General features: G+C 38.1%; 3 long non-coding RNA genes across 3 annotated transcripts; all 3 read left to right on the top strand.

The window, feature by feature from the left end:
• On the top strand, positions 3,056-13,563 carry LOC107622010. Its single transcript, XR_001616026.2, has 3 exons — positions 3,056-3,065; positions 9,927-9,930; positions 13,454-13,563. It is a non-coding gene; the product is annotated as an uncharacterized LOC107622010 (long non-coding RNA).
• On the top strand, positions 13,678-14,236 carry LOC107622198. Its single transcript, XR_002356269.1, has 3 exons — positions 13,678-13,811; positions 13,913-13,990; positions 14,110-14,236. It is a non-coding gene; the product is annotated as an uncharacterized LOC107622198 (long non-coding RNA).
• LOC110268171 lies at positions 14,778-15,161 on the top strand. The gene is made up of 3 exons (XR_002356270.1): positions 14,778-14,788; positions 14,918-14,925; positions 15,025-15,161. It is a non-coding gene; the product is annotated as an uncharacterized LOC110268171 (long non-coding RNA).

Raw genomic sequence — 20,470 nt, 5'->3', positions numbered from 1 at the left:
TTGGTGACATTGGTGGAGGTGAATCTGGGCAGTCGAACTTTGTGCAGGATGATCGGCCCCTCGCCCCGTCGCCTATCCATGTTGCCTGCCCGGTTTATGAGATGGACGTTGACGGCGAGGAATCTGACGAGGATTATGTTGCGGATAGCAGCGATAGCGATTCCTCTATAGATGATGACGAGGAGGAGCTTGTGCCCGAGACTCCGGTGCATGCACCACGCCGTTATCTTTTGCCTGCCCCACAACCAATTCCGTCTTTGTCGTCGGTGCCAAGTCATTATCATACGTTGGACATGGATGCGATGCCAAAGAGAAATCCATTTTCCAACACAGGTGAGGACGATTACAAGTTAGATGGGGTCTGGAGTTTAGGGTGGGCCACAGATTCAAGAGTAGAGAAGCAGTGCTGGAGGGGGTAAAGAATTACAGCATCCGTCGGAGTGTAGAGTATCAAGTACTAGAGTCTGATCAATTAAAGTACCATGTTCGTTGCCGATCATACCACTCCTGATGCTTCGTAGGCCACCAGATGTCCTCACCCCTGCCAGTGGTAGTCAGAAACTGGTCGACGTTGATCGGCGGTCCTGGAACAGGCTGCTCGCCGTTGAACTGGTGCTTGACCCTGTCAGCCTGATAAAACTCCACGATGTTGAAGTAGACGAGGGAGACAACAGACATCCAAGTCCCCCACTTTGCCTCCTCTCTCAGCCACTACGGACACATACCCTGGAACACGGGATCGTTGTACGGGGTCCATACAAACTGCAAATTAAACATATGAACTACATTTTAGTACCGACATTTGTTTAAATAATTTCAGTAGTGGAGAAAAATGTTAACATACTAAATCCATAACTCACATACCTCATCAAAAAGGACCCTATCCAAATCCCGGTGCCATCACAGGAGTCTCTGCTGGTGGTGATCCCTACTCTGCTGCTCAAGTCCGATCAATCTGTGGACAACACCAAGTACAATCAGTATCTCATTAGTTGACAATGTAATTGAAGTGCAAAAACAGGTTACAAACATAGCTAAAGTAACGTTATATATACCTCGCAGCCATCGGGAACATGTAGACTGCTCGATCATGTGGACACCATCGAGGGAACCTCTGATAGATCCAAGATACCAACAAAGGAGTACAACCTGCGATTTTTGTGGTCCGGCGGTGGGCTGCATGGCAAATGGAATGGTACGTCCACGCCAACACCGCAGAACCCCATGACAAGCTATGACACCTCTCGAAGTCATCTAGAAGCGGGAGCCACCGGAGATGAACGGTGTTGTTTGATTTATCAGTCAGTAAGCAGCCCCCAATCATCAGCATGATATAGCACCTCGCATACTGTCGCAAGGTGTCCGGATCGGCAGTATCCAGTGGCATCTGTCGTAGCCAATCTCGCAGCCATGTTAACTTCAGCGAGAAAGCCTCTCTCCTCTGAGCTCCCTACTGGACAACTACAGGTGGCCTAGCTCCGAGTAAATGCTCGACCAACTCCTAAGCCCCAGTGTGGTAGTGGGCCTGGAAGTCACGAAAGCAACCACTAACGGGATCACCATCTGTGCACAATCCGAGGTGGTAGGCGACGTCCTACAGTGTGATCGTACACACACCCCATGGCATGTGGAATGCGTGAGTCTCTGGTCGCCAGCACTCTACAAATGCCGTGATCATCGCATTATCGAACAAGAAGTCTCTTAGTGGGACGACGTCTCCGAAACCAGCCTGCCTCAGGTACGGGACAATGGCATCGGATGGTGGGACTCTGTGACTAACTCTCCGGGGCAGAAGTAGTCGTTCCAACTAGTAAACAAACACAAAGATAAAAAACAAAAGACATTCATGATCAAATGTTATCTACAAGTCTACAACCCTATAACGCCATAAAACAAAATAATACCTAACTTACAGGTAAGATAAATGTTTTCACATTACATGTGGGCCTCTCGGTCATGTTACTTTAAATTTAATATATAAAAATTTAATATATTCTTGTACATATAATATGTTATTTAATGAAAAAATAATTACATTTATTAAATGGGACATAACATAATTAAATGTGTTCGTGTAATTACTTTAAATTTCGGTGACATAAATTACATTGGTAAAATATTTTTGAGTTTAACATACATAATATCATGCAATAAAGTAGCATACACCAACTGAATCCCTAACTCAAAGTTCCTCTAACATCCTACAAAGACATTCGACCTACTTACAACTACATATTGTTATAACTAGAATCTATTTAGGCACTACTTCTACAGCCAACTACGTATAGAGCTAACATGGCAACTTGTCTCAATGACTATAAAAATACATAATAAAATAAACAGCAACACCAACTTCAGTCCTCTGTCCCGACGACATGTCATGTGGCGTTCAGCCTGTTAATGTCCCCATCGTCTGCCATAATGTTCAACTGAGCCACCGGTTTGGTCAAACAAGGATAAAATGGATAAAAAAATGTAAGGTAAAGAGTAAACTTTGACTTCTTCTAGAACTGTGAACAAAATCCCTTAAATAGGCGTCACTGAGCCTATTTCATTTACAGTGTAAACGGATTGAGCTTACGCGTATTTCGTTTACACCGTAAACAAAATAGGAGTATTGCAGAACACGTGTGCACACGTCATAAGACCGCGCATTTTCAACCTTATTTCGTTTACTGTATAAATGAAATACGCGTAAGTTCAATTCGCTTACACTATAAATGAAATGTGACATGTTACGCATTTTTGTAAAAATGCTACAAATTACGAAAATCGGTAATTAATATAATTAATTTATTTATATAAATAAAAAATCCGTTAGTTCAAGTAGTCCTTCCTATAATTCTTGTTCTTTTTAAGAAAACCAAAACATGATGTCTTATTGTCTCATAGCGTTAGGTATTCTTTATCTATCCATTGATGTCAATTTTGAATACAAGTACTTTTTTGCTGAATGTCGTTCAAACTTTTCTTGAGGGTATATAATATGAGTTACTTGAACGTCATAGCTTCTTCTACTCAAACATTGACTCGAGATATTTTTCTACCTTTTTTATCTTGAAAAAGTAGAATATTTTGTATCTTTAAATCGATAACTATCTTTTGGCTACGGTAGCTTCTTCAATTTTTACACATTGTTTGGATTGAGTAAATTTGAAGGGAAAGAAAATGGGAGGAGAGAAAATGAATAGAAAAATAAATTTTTTGTTGTTTGGATAAAAAGAGAAAATAGAGGGGGAATAAAATAGTGTGGGACTCACTAAATTATTTTCTCCCCACAAATGAGAAGAAAATGAAGAGAAATGTAGCAATATGAATGAAATTACACATTTATCCCTTATCATTAATAAATTATAATTTACACATAATATAAAAAGGGTATTAATGTAATTTTATAATATTATGATTTTCTTTCTTTTCACTTTTCTTTCCATCCAAACAAAACAAAATTCTCTATTTTCTTTCCATCAATTTTCTCTTAATCCAAATAACATATAAATAACTATACTTTTCCTTCTATTTTCTTTCCCCTCATTTTCATTTTTCTTATTTTCTTTCCTTCCATTTTCTTTCCTATATTCAAACAAAGCCTTTGGGACCAACAAAGAATAGTATAAAAGTATTCATATATTATTCCACTACAAAGTTTTTTTATTTGTAGTTGTTTTTTTTTTTACTATTTGTGGTAATTTAAAACCTCTATAATACGTCCTGTGGCAGTTTTAAAACTCCTAAAATTTAAGATGTCACAAGTCTTTTTGTGGCGATTTTTCGCAATCCCCACAACCTCATACACTACTAGAAAACTAGTTATTATAGACGGATATTTCCGACGGATTTTATCCCCCGGAAATACAGACAGAATTTCAGAGGGATTTTTTGTCGAAAAATAAAAAAATGAATTAGCATAAATTACAGACGGAAAAAAATCTGTTGATAATTCTGTCGGAAAAATTAACTTCTTTTGTGGGAAATGGTTACAGACGGAAAATCCATCTGTAATTAAATAAACAAAAACGCTGCGTTTTATTAAATTATTACAGACAAAAAATCCGTCTGTAATTTAAAATTTTCCATCGGAAAATATATTGAAATTAGGGTTGTCACCGATAGCTCCTCCATTCAATCACGATCCTTCTACTTCTCCACACCCATCTCCTCCAAATGCTCCGTCAGTGGCGCCTCTCAGCCTTGCACCGCCGTCTGATGAATGGATTTTTGATGGTTTAGAATTCAAAAATGAATTCTCGTTGCAAGTATAGTTTCTAAACCAACATTAATCCTTTCATATAAAAATTTTTTTGTCACTAAAACAAACCCCTAAATTTATAAACCGAAGTATTGAACCTCGGTTCGTTCTCCCTAGGAATTGCGATAGAGTGTCTTGTTATTAGTTATGAGATATTTTGGGGTTTTTGAGTTAAGGAACAAGGAATATAAATTGCAAAAGAAATAAACTAATAATTAAGAAAGCTCTTGGCAAGAAGTGAGAACTAGAAGTCCTATCCTAGTTATCCTCCTCAATTGTGACCACAAATTGTTCATTGCTACCACTTAGTTAACCTCTAACCATTGAGAAAAGTCAACTGGATGAATCAACTTAATTCCACAAGTCCTAGCCAACTTCCAAGGGAAAGACTAGCTTTAGTGGTATCCAAATCAATTAGCAACTTCTAATTATCAATCAACAAAGGAATTAGATAACTCAAGCGTCACTAATTACTCCACCTAGGCCAAGAGGAACAAAATCTATACTAAAATCCAACCAAGCATTTTATCAAATACTTGGAAGGCACAAAAGAAAAGCATAGTAAATTGAGAACAAGAATAGAATCTAACAACAATTGGATGCAAAGAATTAACAACAACAATTAAAGAAAACAAGATCTACATGAATTACCTCAAATTGCATTAAAGGAAAATAGAAGGAACAAGAGTAGATCTACAACAAAATATAGAAGCAACATAAAGAAAATTACAACAAAAGAATAGAAGAATGATGATTGCAACAACAAAGAATTGAGAAGAAGAAGTAGAAGCAAGCATGAATTAAACCCTAGATCTAAGAGCTAAACCTAATCCTAATCCTAATCCTAATCCTAGAGAGAAGTGAGAGCTTCTCTCTCTAAAACTAACTACAACTAATCCTAATGTGTATAAATGAGCAAAAGATGAGTGAATCCTCTATTCCCCTTCAATCCTTAGTCCTTTAAATCTTTTTCCTCCAAAAACTCAGCTCTAAATGGGGCCAGAAACCCTCCAAAATCGCCAGGCACGAGTTCTCTTTTAAAAATCACGTGCGGCCTTCGGCGCGTACGCTCACAGCGCGCGTACGCGTCCCTAGAGCATTTCGCAATCTTTGCGTAGGCACATAGTGCGCACGCGCGTCCATGGACTTTTTCCAAATCTTTGGCTTTTCATGATTTCTCCACTTTGTATGCTTTCCTTTCACTCCTTTGATCCTTTCCTAGCCCTTTTCAATCTGAAATCACTAGCAAACACATCAAGGTATCTAGTGGAATCAAAGGTGAATCAAAATTATCAAATTAAATGTCTAAAAGTATGTTTTCACATTTAAGTACAAATTAAGGGATAATCATGAAACCATGCTATTTCATTGAATAAATGTGGGTAAAAGGTCATAAAATCCCCTAAATTAAGCACAAGATAAACCCTACAAATGGGGTTTATCAACCTTCCCACACTTAAACCAAGCATGTCCTCATGCTTAAACCAAGAAGGAAGTAAAGGGTATGACATTTATTCAATGAAACTAAACTATATGCAAATATGCAACTACCTAAATGAATGCAATTGCTTGGTCAAAACAAATCAATTTCCAAGAAGCATATATGCACAAGGGCTAAGGACTAGCAAGTCTAATCTATAATTGAATTGAGTTATTAAATATTTTTATAAACTTACAAGAAAAGTGATGATTGTAGGTGGAAAACATGTGATTGAGCAATCGAACCCTCACTGGATGTGTTTACACTCTATTCGCTCAAGTGTTTAGGGTTGATTCACTCAATTCTCTCCTAATCATGCTTTCTAAGATTTGTTTTTCTTCTAACAATCCACATTTATTCCATGCATGCATACAATTATCATGAGGTCTTTTCTTTCGGTTGTAATGGGGCTAGGGTCAAGGTAGGATGCATATTTGGTCAAGTGGACTTGAGATTTGAATCTTTGATAAGCTTAAACTTCCCACCTAACCTATGACATCCTATACAACTTCAAAATTAACCTAACTACCCATTCTTCTCACTTTTTCACATACTCATGCATTTTTTTCTTTTCATTTCACAACCTATATGCATTGATTCTTATTGAACTTTACTTTGGGGCATTTTGTCCCCTTTTTATTTCTTTCTTTTTTTTCTTTCTCTTTCTTTTTCTATTTTTTTATTTTCCATATTATTTTTCCTTTTTTTTTCTTTTCCTTTTGTTTTTCTCTCTTTTTTTTTCTTTCTTTCAAGCTATATACAAGAACATCAATGCATAAGGTCTATACATTTAATCAATACATGAGCATGTACCCAATTCCCAATATTTATAACAAAAAAACAAAACTACCCTTTTATTCATCCAATGTCCCAAGATTTCCCACACTTGAATGATACACACACACTAGCCTAAGCTAATCAAAGATCCAAATATAGGACTTTTATTGTTTTCCGCTTTAAGGCTTGTAATGTGCTAAAATTATGAACAAAGTGGGTTAATCGTAGGCTCAAAGTTGGCTAACAAAGGAAGATAAAAGGTAAGGCTATTTGGGTAAGTGAGCTAATGAAATGATGGCCTCAATCATATAAATGCATTAATACAAGGAATAATGGACATGAAGAATCAAACAAATCAAAGATTACAATCATAGAAAGAGAATAATACACACAAGAAGGAAAATAAGTGGTTATAAGATGTAACCACACCATTTGGCTCAAATCTCACAAGCTTGTGTTCTTAGCTCAAAAAACATGATCCACAATATATATATATAATTCAAGCAAGTTCTATGAAAAGTTTTCACTCAAATCAATTGGTGCCCTATAGGTAGAAATCTTGAAAAATTTTATTATTTTGACTAAGCTTATTGTGTATACATATGCAAAAATTAAGAAAATGAAATTAAAAATCCTAAAAGACCAAAAATGAAATGCAAAAGTGTTGGATTAGAAATTTTTCATCCAAAATCGCCGATCGGTTGGACGACCTCCCCACACTTAAAATTTTGCCCCGTCCTCGGTGCATTCAAAGATGAGCAAGGGGGTACGACGACTTTCCGAGTTGCTACCTTCAGCTTGTAGGTCAACCGGTGCTGCATGTTCTTTCTCCTGCTTCTGTTTTTGCTTGTGGTGCATCAATCATGAAAAATAGAAAATAACACCATGAGATGAGAAAATACAAAAGCAAGGAAGCATACATTGTTGGAGTGAGGTACTAATCACTAGACTTGAGTGAGTGAATTAATGTGACATTTATGACAAATAGGTATGTGAATTCTAAATTACGCGGTTTAGAACACACTAGCATAAAAGCGATGTCACAAAAGCACTTCACTTATCCTAGTGTGCTTGAGATGCTTTAAGTAAATTTGTAAGGTAAAACAAGCATTAAAGAAGCATGAGAGCATTCAAGCTAAAAGCATATGGATGCATATGATCATGAAACATAATGCATTAAAGTAAATATACAACATCCATCAAGAAATTGCCTAATCGAGGAAAAGGATTCCAATTACATGGTGGCTAGCTACAACATGCAATTCAAGAAGAGTTACGAGCTCGAAGGCAATTCTCACCACTTGGTATTTTCAAAAGGTAAGCATGAAGGACTTAAAACCAAGTAGCAAAATATAACCTCAACAATAGAATCCAACAATGAACATCTAAAAACATTCATGCTAACATAGCATTTAGGCAATAAGAGGCAGCAATGTATAGTAAACAAAATCAATAATCCAACACTTATAATGAAAAGAGAGAAAATGAAATGAAAACTAAACTAAAATTAACTAATTAATTAACTAACTAACTAATCAACTAACTATAATAAATGGTTATCAATGGTGTTTGGAAGTGTTGGATGAGGGGTAGGAGAAGGGAAGAAGAAAGGAAAAGGAAAGAAATGGAAAGAGGAGAGGAAAAGAAGTGTAGTGAAGGAAGGACATCCGCGCATACGAGTGCATAGCGCTCGCGCGCAGATGATGGTGCAATGGAATCGATGCATACGCGTACATGGCGCGTCTACGTCGATGGCTTATTTCGAGAGTGATGCGTACCCGTCATGTGCGTGTACGCGTGGGTGGTTTTGTGCCTCATGCACAGTGCGCGCGCAGCGTTCGCACAACTCTCGGGTTTTTGGTTGGGAGGTGAAAATGTGGCATCCACGCGTACGCGTGCATGGCACGTGTGCGGATAGGCGAAAATGCTTGATGCACGCGTACGCGTGCAGTGCGCGTACGCGTGGATGGTGCTCTGTTTTTCAAAATTTTTCTATGTTTTACACCAATCCAAGCATTCCAAACCTCCAAACAACTACCAAAACACCATAAAACCTTATTTAACATACCCAACTACCAATTAAACTCAACTAACTAATCAAAACATGAATTTAACTAATTTTATCAATATGTACAAAAGTGAAAAATGAAAAGAATTTACCATGGTGGGGTGTCTCCCACCTAGCACTTTTGTTTATTATCCTTAAGTTGGACTTCTGGGGAGCTCCTCATCAAGGTGGCTTGTGCTTGTAACCATCTTGGAACATCCACCAATGCTTGAATCTCTAATAAGCTCTATTCTTCAAAGATGATAACTTCAAGCCTTGATGGAGTTCCACACAAGCTAAGGGCTCCCAAATTTGATCCTCACGTATGCCGGGATCCCATATCTTGTTTCTACACCCATCTTCATGTTGATCATTATTATTCCATGTGGGTGGTAGGCATGATGAATTCTCTATGAAGTGACCAAGCATTCTCCTAGACCCAAGCGATCTAGCTCTATACCAACCTTTGCTATTAAGCTTCGAATATGTCACCATAACCATCTCCCTCTTGCTCTTAAATCCACAAATATTGCTTAAGTTGACCATCCGTCTTGAGCAAACCATATTCAAGGGGAATAATAAAGCTTAAGTATAAGGAGTTTACCCACTTGAATGAAAGAATGGATGGTGATGGCTTGGAGAGAGGTATTTCCAATGTCCTTGCAAGCTCTACTCCCTTGTATTCTTCCTTGTCAATCTCCACCTCTTCATAAACTTCTTCAACTTCAATCCTTTATTCATCAATTTCATCTAACTCTTCTCCATCACTCAAATCATAAATGGGAGGTTGAGAGAAATCTACCTCCACATCACTTTCTATCTCATTGGGAGAAGGTTCTTCAAATTCAAAGGATTCACCACCAAGAAGGTTGGATGCATGATCTTCATCTCCAAGGAAACTCAATTTTTACTCCATTCCTTCCAAGTCTTCCTTCAAAAATTGTTTTGGAGGTTGTGCACTCTCCTCCTTAACATCAAATTCAATCTTCTTGGAGAGGTTTACTTCAACTCTAGGTTCCCAAGGAGGTTCTGTATCTCCTAAGTCTTCAACCACTTCTTCCTCTTCTTCAATGATCATAGGCTCCTCCAATTATTCTAACACTAAATAGCATTCCTCCTTCTCCACTGGATTTTCCAATCTCTCTTTCATGCTTTGCTCTTCAATTGATTCTCCACATGTGACCATGGGAGTACTTTGAGTGCTCAAATATTGGGAGGCTAACCGGCATACTACCTCGGTCAAGGAAGCCACAAATTCTAGCGCCTTCCTTTGTATTTCTCCTTGTCCTTGAAGTATAAGGCTAAGGGTTTCATCCATTGGGGATTGGAGTGGATAGGAGGGTTCATTGTCTTGGAGAAAGGGTTCATAATAGGAAGGTGGTTCTTCTTGATAAGGGTATGGTGGTGTGTATTGAGGTGGTTCTTGTACGTATGGATATTGGAATGGTGGTTCCATGTATGGCTCATATGATTTAAAAGGTGGTTGGTATGGTGTATGTGGGTTAGGGTCATATTGAGGTGCTTGGTGGTAGGGGGCTTGTGAGTATGGTTGAGGTTCATGTTGAGCATATGACTCGTAGGCATATGGTGGTGGTTCTTGAAAGTCACAAGTAGATTCACCATAGCCATTGGATTGGTACGCATCAAAGAATGGATCTTGTTCATAGTCTATTGGTGGAGGTTGTTGCCATGAAGATTGATCATAGGCATATGGCTCCTCCCACCTTTGATTGTCCCATCCTTGATACACATCCTCATTATAGCTCTCATTTCCTACAACATAGTTAGAACCAAACTCATAGCCAAAGTGAGAATTCATAATGAAAAGAGAAAATAGAAACAAAAGCTAGTAAGAAATAATGGAACAAAGTCCTAAAACTAGCAAAGACTAACAAGCAATCCAAAAAATCAAGCTATTCACACTATTCACATATATGATAACCAATAACATAACACCATTGCAATTCCCCGGCAACGGCGCCATTTTGATGAATGGATTTTTGATGGTTTAGAATTCACAAATGAATTCTCGTTGCAAGTATAGTTTCTAAACCAACATTAATCCTTTCATACAAAAATTTGTTTGTCACTAAAACAAACCCCTAAATTTATAAACCGAAGTATTGAACCTCGGGTCGTTCTCCCTAGGAATTGCGATAGAGTGTCTTGTTATTGATTATGAGATATTTTGGGGTTTTTGAGTTAAGGAACAAGGAATGTAAATTGCAAAAGAAATAAACTAACAACTAAGAAAGCTCTTGGCAAGAAGTGAGAACTAGAAGTCTTATCCTAGTTATCCTCCTCAATTGTGACCACAAATTATTCATTGCTACCACTTAGTTAACCTCTAACCATGGAGGAAAGTCAAGTGGATGAATCAACTTGATTCCACAAGTCCTAGCCAACTCCCAAGGAAAAGAGTAGCTTTAGTGGTATCCAAATCAATTAGCAACTTCTAATTATCAATCAACAAAGGAATTAGATAACTCAAGCGTCACTAATTACTCCACCTAGGCTAAGAGGAACAAAATCTATACTAAAATCCAACCAAGCATTTTATCAAACACTTGGAAGGCACAAAAGAAAAGCATAATAAATCGAGAACAAGAATAGAATCTAACAACAATTGGATGCAAAGAATTAACAACAACAATTAAAGAAAACAAGATTTACATGAATTACCTCAAATTGAATTAAAGAAAAATAGAAGGAACAAGATTACATCTACAATAAAATATAGAAGCAACATAAAGGAAATTACAACAAAAGAATAGAAGAATGATGATTGCAACAACAATGAATTGAGAAGAAGAAGTAGAAGGAAGCATGAATTAAACCCTAGATCAAAGAGCTAAACCTAATCCTAATCCTAATCCTAGAGAGAAGTGAGAGCTTCTCTCTCTAAAACTAACTAAAACTAATCCTAATGTGTATGAATGAGCAAAAGATGAGTGAATCCTCCATTCCCCTTCAATCCTTGGTCCTTTAAAGCTTTTCCCGCCAAAAACTCAGCTCCAAATGGGGCCAGAAACCATCCAAAAGCGCCAGGCACAAGTTCTCTTTTAAAAATCACGTGCGGCCTTTGGTGCGTATGCGCACAGCGCGCGTACGCGTCCCTGGAGCATTTCGCAATCCGCGCGTAGGTGCATAGTGCACGCACGCGTCCATTGGCTTTTTCCAAATCTTTGGCTTTTCATGATTTCTCCACTTTGTATGCTTTCCTTTTACTCCTTTGATCCCTTCCTAGCCCTTTTCAATCTCAAATCACTAGCAAACACATCAAGGCATCTAGTGGAATCAAAGGTGAATCAAAATTATCAAATTAAAGGTCTAAAAGCATGTTTTCACATTTAAGCACAAATTAAGGGATAATCATGAAATCATGCTATTTCATTGAATAAATGTGGGTAAAAGGTCATAAAATCTCCTAAATTAAGCACAAGATAAACCCTACAAATGGGGTTTATCACCGTTGCACTGAACCTCCATTATACTGAACTTCTGTTGCACCGATGCTCCGTCACACCCCTTCCCGGATCTTCTCCCTGTGTTGCTCGCGTCTCTCCTTTCAAACCCTAACATGCAATCTGCTAATTTAGCCAAAGTTTGGAGGTTAGATTTTCAATTTATGCAATTAATTTCTCTTTTTCCAATAGATCTTCTCCGTCATGCTCTCTTGTTGTGGTCGTTCGCCACTACCTCACACCACAACAACCACCGCTAGAAGCACAAGTTTCTGGATTCCAATACCTTCTTCGGAAGCTGGTAGCCTCCGTAGGACCCTAAGGTGGCTGAGGTGAAGCTGGCGATGCTCCGAAGGGGCTACAGAAAGCAGGTGAAGGAGGTTTGCAATCTGTACATCCAGGAAATGGAGCTGCTTCAGATCAAGAAGCAGCGCAAGGACAAAGCTTGCAGAGAAGCCCTTAGAGTTGCCAATGAGGAGCGCAAGAAGCTCAAGGCCGAAGCTGCGCAGATCAGGGCTCAGGAGCACAAGATCGCACAACAAGAATTCAGAGAAACACTCGTGCGTTTTTCTTTTTCTTCTTCCTTTCCCTCTATGAATTTTGCTGTGCACACCAAGTGTTCGATGGTTTGCTTATTTGTTGGTTTTTTTAGCTAACATGCACATCAAATGTTTGTTAATTAGTCTCAGTAGATAATTAGATAGATATATGTGCTTAATGTTGTGTTTGTGCAGACGAGGTGTTTGATCTAATGACTGAACTGCTTTTTAAATAGGTGTTGTTTTCTTTCTTTGGAGCCATAATAGCTTATTGTTATCTTTTTTTGAAAATTGACTAGGCCTCAATCTGGCTTTGATTTTGCTTCTTTTGTGGTGTTTAGGCATTAGTGACTAGCTTCTGTTCGTAGTAATTATACTTGTATCTTCAATTGAGCCTCCATTTTTGAATTCAGATTCAGTCTCTATTTTCTTCGCTACTGTGATTTTCTTTATTTGTACATAAGTAGTAATATGTATCTTTATTCTTGCTATTTCACTCTTAATTAATTATTTTTATGTTGCAAGTTCTGTCAAGGGGAGGTGAGGCTGTACAGATGACTACTGACCATGAACCTAATACTGAGCGGGGCAGCATTGAGAACAGAGGTGGCTTTGTCTCAAACATGCCAGGTTCTATATATTGAGTCTTGTGATGTTACAACTTAAAACACACTATTATACACTAAACATCTGCCTGAAAAACAATTGGTTCATAGCCTCTTGTTTCATCTGTTGTTTCCCAGTTGTGATGACTCATTCTAGGGAATAGTGTGATGTGGTTTAAATTTTAATAGACTAATAACTGCCTCAACTAACTTGTGGCTATTGTTGTCTGATGCTTTTAATTGGCTTCCAGGTTACAATGATGTTATTTGATATTCTAAACTTAAATTTCAGGTGCTTGTGATAGGTACTACAAATAGATTAGACATTCTTGATCCCGCTTTGTTGAGGAAGGGTCATTTTGACAAGATCATTCGAGTTGGTTTGCCATCAAAGGATGGAAGATTTGCTCCCAACCTGATGTGAGGCTGCTAGAAAGAGTCGATTGAGGAAGAAGGTAAATTAATTACTCCCAACCTGATATGTTAGATTGCTCAAATGGGTGATAATGAATTGAATCTTCTTATTGATGGTGTCTTGGCACATCCTGATGAACTATTTCGGTTAAAAACCATAGGGGCCAAGGCAGATGTATTTCACATACTTTCCAGAACATGGAAGACACCTGCAGAAAGATGCTTCATGTGGCTAGGTGGATTCCGTCCATCAGAACTTCTTAAGGGGATTGATCATCCACATTATTGCTCAGAAAAATGAATAATAAGTGCATTTTTCTTGCTGTCTATGGAGCAGGCTTATGTGCAACAATTAGAGTCAAGTAGATTAAAGCTTACACAACTTGAACAAGACCTTTAAAGGGCTCGTTCTCAGGTTCTAAACTCATATATATTAAATTATATTTCATCAATTATTATGTTATACTATATAAATTATAAAGTTCTCTTTTTGTATATATGTGTTTTTACTATTTGAGCTCTTCAATTTAATAGGGACTATTCATGGATTGTGGTGGTGTTGGAGGCAATCTAAGCTCTGGTGAGTTTTTACCAATTCTAATTTCTTTGAAAAAAAATAATGTTGAAGTGCAATTTCATGTTATAATAATTTTTTAAAATGGGGATTGATAAATAAGTAGCAAGTGTACTTGGGTGAGAAAACACAGTGATGATTGTAGTTGAATTCAAACTTTTTTCTCTTTTTAAATGATGTATATTGTAGTTGAATTCAAACTTTTTTTCTCTTTTTGCTGAGAAATCATAGAAAATTAAATTCTGCATTTTTTTATATGTATCACATTTCAGTTTGACTGGTTAAATTAGCTTGACACTTTTCTTTTAACAATGTTTTGGCTGCAAATATAGAAAGAAGAAAGTAAAGAACATGAAGCAAGTTTTATATCAGTGTCCTACTCTGATAAACGGTTTGGATATGAAAGAAAAGAAATTAAAAAATGATCTGAAATCATGAACTCATGTTCTTTGAATTTGGTAAATGGATAAGTTGGAATTTTTATTTTTTGATAGAATGTCAATTACCTTCCCACCCCCTCTTTTGGTGCAGGAAGAGATTGTTTTTGTCTTATGCCTACTGGAGAAGGCAAGTCGATGTGTTATCAGATTCCTGCACTGGCCAAAATAGGAAATGTGCTTGTTGTTTCTCCTTTAATAGGTAAATCATGTTCATATTTCCTAATATATACAGTTGTGCATCTTTGTTGAGCTGAATTTTGTGTGGTAATTCACTTGGTTTTTACATGCTAGGCACAATTGTGATTTTTGGCTTTTGTTCTGTTGACAGCCTTAATGGTAGGCATATTTCCAGCTTGATCCATTTTATTTTACATTTTTTTTGCTATATTAATTTCTGAGTTGGGGCTTTGCTCATTTGTTCTTTCTGCATGTCAGGAAAACCAAGTAATGACATTAAAAGAGAAAGGTATTGATGCTGAATTTCTCTCCTCAACAATATCAACTGATGCAAAAAATAAGGTGAAGTGATAAAATACTTTCAAATGATTTATCTTTGTTTATCAGTTTGAATAGATGGTTACATATATATATTCTCTGATCCTGAGATTTGTAAGACCCAAAACCTTTGAAAAAGGGCTATCATTAGTTAATTTCAAATTCATTGTTTCTGTAGCTTTAATTTCAGAAATTCCTCTATTAAAGAAAATTAAAACAAGTTTTGATTTATTGAATTTGAAATAAGTTATGATTATTATCCAATTTTATAATTATTTGATTATTTTCTATATTTAAATTATAAAGTTGATAGTTATGAAATAATAAGGATTTTATATGATATGGACTAAATAATCAATATTTTAATATATTGATATTGCTATTTTGGAAAATAGAGAAATTAATTATATTATTTCAAATTATTTGATTTGGACATTTTATTGAAAATAAAGTGTGAGATTGATGAGTAAATAGTATTTTTATACATTATTATTGTTGGGTTAAAATCTATTTTTAATTATTATATTGGCCCTATTTTTATTTGAAATTACGAAATTACCCCTAATCCTAAAAACCCTAACCAAGTTATTCATTCCCTCTAACCCTACAGCCACCAAAACCCTCTCCCAACAATCAGCAGCAGCAGCGGCTGCAAAGATGAAAGAAAGAAAGAAATAAAAAGGGAAGCAGGGGAAGGGGGCCCGTCGGAAGAGGAAAGGGGAGATCTGAGAGTGAGGGTTTCACCACCAGTGGAAGGAGGGAAGCTCACTGCGCCGCGCCACCACAGCAGTCCATGCTGCCAGGGTCACCGTCGCCAACCTACCTCACCGTCGCACCACCACGTTGCCACCGATCTGCCGCCGCCATGGCCGTCACGAAGGAGGGAACCCAGAACAGAGAGGCGCACGAAGAAGAGAAACTTGCGGCTAGCCTTCTCGCCGCCACTGCTTTCGTGTCTTCCAACGGCGCTACTATCGCCGCCGTGAATCGCGGCCAGAGGGGGAGCGAGAGCCAGGAGAGAGGCGTGTCACACTCTGCTGCGGTCGAGCCAGCCTTGCTGCCTCCGCTACTGGGGGTTGTTTCCGTCACGGTTGTCGGCAAGAGGGAGAGAGCAGTGCGGGAGGAACAGAACGCGATGGAGGAGAAGCCGGCTCCGTCACTACCGATCTGATGCTCTGCGGTGCTTAGCTGAAGCTTCTGCACTGTTGCTACCGAAGGAGGAGGAAGCCTTGCCATTGTTCTGGTCGCCAGTAGCAGTCCGGTGGCTACCAGAGCCACCGCCGGGGATGCCGCCGCTTGGCTCAGTCACTTCTCCTTAGTTACGGGCTGAGTTCGAGTTATGGCATGTCACGGTTAGAGTTGTTGTTGCTGTTACGAGTAGTTGGGGCTGAGGTTGCCTCTGTCGTCGGAGAACGCTCTGCCGGTAAGGATTTTAAATTTATGGTTTGTCTTTTTGGGTTTCAAGAAGGTTTTGATGCTGCGTGGTTATTATAGCTGACTCCCCGGAGCTTCTGGCCGCTACCGAAGCTGTTGCCGGGTCGGTTCGGAAACGCAGCTGCTTCGTTTTGCTAGTTCAGTAAGTATTTATGTTTCGGAAAAAGCCTCGCGTTAGTATTCTGTTGTGTTCGGTTAATGAATATGAGTTTTGATAACGTGGGGTCGAGTCCTGATTATTGTATGTTGCGATTAGTGCTGCTATGGTTATTGCGAACGTGACTGGAAGCTGAGGTTTTGGTTGCCGTCAGTTCGGGTTGAGGCGGAAAGGACTCTGTGACGCGTTTGGGCTATGGTTTTGCCTTGAAGTAGGGGCGCTTTCCGAAAACTATATTTTGTATATTGGAATTATTACATATGGGTACTGATGTGAGGATGTGTATTTGGTGATTGTATAAGTCCTATGTATTGTTTGGTTATTTTGTATGATTATGGGTGTTTGTTTGACTCGACTGTTGGGTGGCTTGTGAAACGAAATGCTTTTTAAATTGATTCTTTTAAAGCTTTGAGATCGAGTTGAACCCGTTGGAAATTGATTTGAATTGAATGGATTTTCTTGAGAATGTGTAAAATAGAATACACTCTTGATTTCAGCCTGGCTGGCTTTAAATGATCTGGTTTTTTATAAATGATTGTTACTGAACCGTTTCTTTAAAGCTTTAGAAATGAGTTTATTCGACTGATAATGATTTGATGTTAAAACGATTTTCTTGAAATATGGAATTGAGATGACTGTTGGATTTTGGCTTGCCTTGGACTGATTTTGGAATTTGGGCTGTTGAAAAGGATTGTGAAACGGTTTAGTTGGGACCTGAACCGGGTGGCAAAGTCCAAGTTTTAGGGGAGGTGCTGCCGAAATTTCTATAAAATCCAAGTCTTTATTGAATGTTGTATGGAAAAATGATGAGTTAAAGACTTCTACTATTTTATTTGAATTATCAAGAAAAGGATGATTCATGCTTTTGAAATGAATTATTAAAGAGGAAATTGTGATTTAGTCTTGCTTCTTAAGAAAGGCATTGTATCTCTTTCAGGAGAAAGTTATTTAGATGAAACTTATGTTTTAAAGCTATTTTAAATGTGACAAGGGCAATGACTTTGAATTTGACTTGAGGGTTTCAATTAGAGGAGTTTCAATGACTTTGGAAGAACCTAAATGTCTATTGACAAGTTTCATTTTGGAATGTTTTGAGAAAGGTTTTAAGTACTCTTTGAATCCTGAACTTTTGCAAGACAAACAATTTTGAACAGTTGAAACGCTTTAGAATTTGCCATGGGGGTTAAAGCTGGTTTTCTCTAAGTAAAGGAAATGGCTTTGAAAGAAGTAAATGATTACGTGACTCGGTTTGGCTTAGATCCTATTTTATTACTCAATCGGAAAGCCAATGTTTTAATGATTTTAAATGAATTTGGCGAAATGAGTTATGTTATTCTCCCCTAAAGACTTGGGACTCTGCTGAGAAACTTTTGTTATAAAATCCCATTGTTGGATGGGTGATTCTGAATATCTCAAAGAGATTTTTAACTTGCCATGATTATGGAAGTTTTGGAAAGAGGGTGCCGAGAGTGGCATTATTTTTAAAAGGGGAATTTACCTTGAGTAAAATTGGCTTATGAGCCTGAGATGATTTGAGAAATGAGATCTTTAAAGTCAAGGCTGAAAAGAGTTGAAATTTGATTTCAAAGTGGAATGACTTGAGAAAAGTGATTTATGGCTTAAATGTCGGTTTTATGAATTTGATGATTTTGAATGGTGGAAGTGCTGTTTTTATTATGGGCCGGAATGGCTGTGTATGATTATGAATATTGGCTGGTTCTGGATTGAACCGTGGGCCGGAATGGCTGTGTGTGATTATCAATATTGGCTGGTTCTGGAATGAACCGTGAGCCGGATGGCTGAGATGGATGTTGATCCATGGCTGAGAATGAATGCATATATGCTGAGATATTGATAATTGTGAATGTTTACACTTCCACTATCGGAGATGAGGGTTTCCCTGGGAGGAAGCAGTGGCTAGCCACCACGTGCTCCAGGTCGAGACTCGAAGCTCTTTGGACCCTATGTCGTAAGTGTGGCCGGGCACTGTGAAAGGCCCGAATGAGCTCGCCCCCGTAAATATTCACCAGTGTGGGTGATGGATATGGATCATGATTATGATCAAGTTTATGATGAGTATAACTCGAGTTGGGGATGCGCGACAGAGGGATAGTCCAATGGTTAGCTACCAGGACTTGTCGGGTTGGCTTTATAACTGACAGATGATATCATCAGCCACTAGGGACAGGCATGCATCATATGCATCTATGTGACATTGCTTGGGTGTGCATATTATACTTGGTTTGCCTATGTGATTAATTTCTAATTGTTCTACTTGCAATAACTGTTTGTTTGTGCTTGCATCTTCATATTTGTGTTTGCTACTGGGACTCTGTTGGACTGTGTGATTGGTTGATGGTTGGATTGTTTGGGCCTAGGGCCGTGGTTGGAATGAGATGAGCCGAGGGTTGATTTCGGTTTTGTGTTTCTGGTTTGGAATAAAATATGAAACGCTATTTTGGCTCCGCATAGATAAATCGTTTTGAAAGGCTTTTGAGTTTTTGAGAATTGAATGGTTCCTCTTTCAGAAAAGATTTTTAGACTTTACTTTTATTGTGAACCGTTGTTTTTGAAAAGAGGCATAAGATGGTTATTAATCACTGGTACGGTTTATCTTCACGTATCCTATTACAGTAATTCCCAAAAACCCTCTACTGAGAACCCTTTCGAGGATGATGTTTGATGAGCGGATAATTTATACGCTTTTTGGCATTATTTTTAGTATCTTTTTAGTAGAATCTAGTTACTTTTAGGGATTTTTTCATTAGTTTTTATGTTAAATTCACATTTCTGGACTTTACTATGAGTTTGTGTGTTTTTTTGTGATTTAAGGTATTTTCTGGCTGAAATTGAGGGACTTGAGCAAAAATCAGATTCAGAGGTTGAAGAAGGACTGCTGATGCTGTTGGATTCTGACCTCCCTGCACTCAAAGTGGATTTTCTGGAGCTACAGAACTCAAAATGGCGCGCTTCTAATTTTGATGGAAAGTAGACATCCAGGGCTTTCCATCAATATATAATAGTCCATACTTTGGCCAAGTTTAGACGACGTAAAAGGGCGTTGAACGCCAGTTCTATGCTACTGTCTGGAGTTAAACGCCAGAAACATGTCACAAACCAGAGTTGAACGCCAGAAATATGTTATAACCTGGCGTTCAACTCCAGAAAGAGCCTCTGCACGTGTAACATTCAAGCTCAGCCCAAGCACACACCAAGTGGGCCCCGGAAGTGGATTTATGCATCAATTACTTACTTCTGTAAACCCTAGTAACTAGTTTAGTATAAATAGGACTTCTTACTATTGTATTTGACATCTTTGGATTATATTTTGATCTATTGATCACGTTTAGGGGCTGGCCATTTGGCCATGCTTACCCTCTATTCACTTATGTATTTTCAAACAGTAGAGTTTCTACACTCCATAGATTAAGGTGTGGAGCTCTGCTGTTCCTCAAAGATTAATGCAAAGTACTGTTGTTTTTCTATTCAATTCAACTTATTCTGCTTCTAAGATATTCATTCGCACTTCAACATGAATATGATGAACGTGACAATCATCATCATTCCCTATGAATGCGTGCCTGACAACCACTTCCGTTCTACCTTAGATTGAATGAGTATCTCTTGGATCTCTTAATAGAATCTTCGTGGTATAAGCTAGATTGATGGCAGCATTTATGAGAGTCCGGAAAGTCTAAACCTTGTCTGTGGTATTCCGAGTAGGACTCTGGGATTGAATGACTGTGACAAACTTCAAACTCGCGAGTGCTGGGCGTAGTGACAGACGCAAAAGGA

The sequence above is a fragment of the Arachis ipaensis genome, chromosome B10, assembly GCF_000816755.2.
Source record: "Arachis ipaensis cultivar K30076 chromosome B10, Araip1.1, whole genome shotgun sequence".
Taxonomy (NCBI): Eukaryota; Viridiplantae; Streptophyta; class Magnoliopsida; order Fabales; family Fabaceae; genus Arachis; species Arachis ipaensis.
This window is presented reverse-complemented; position numbering and strand designations above follow the sequence as displayed.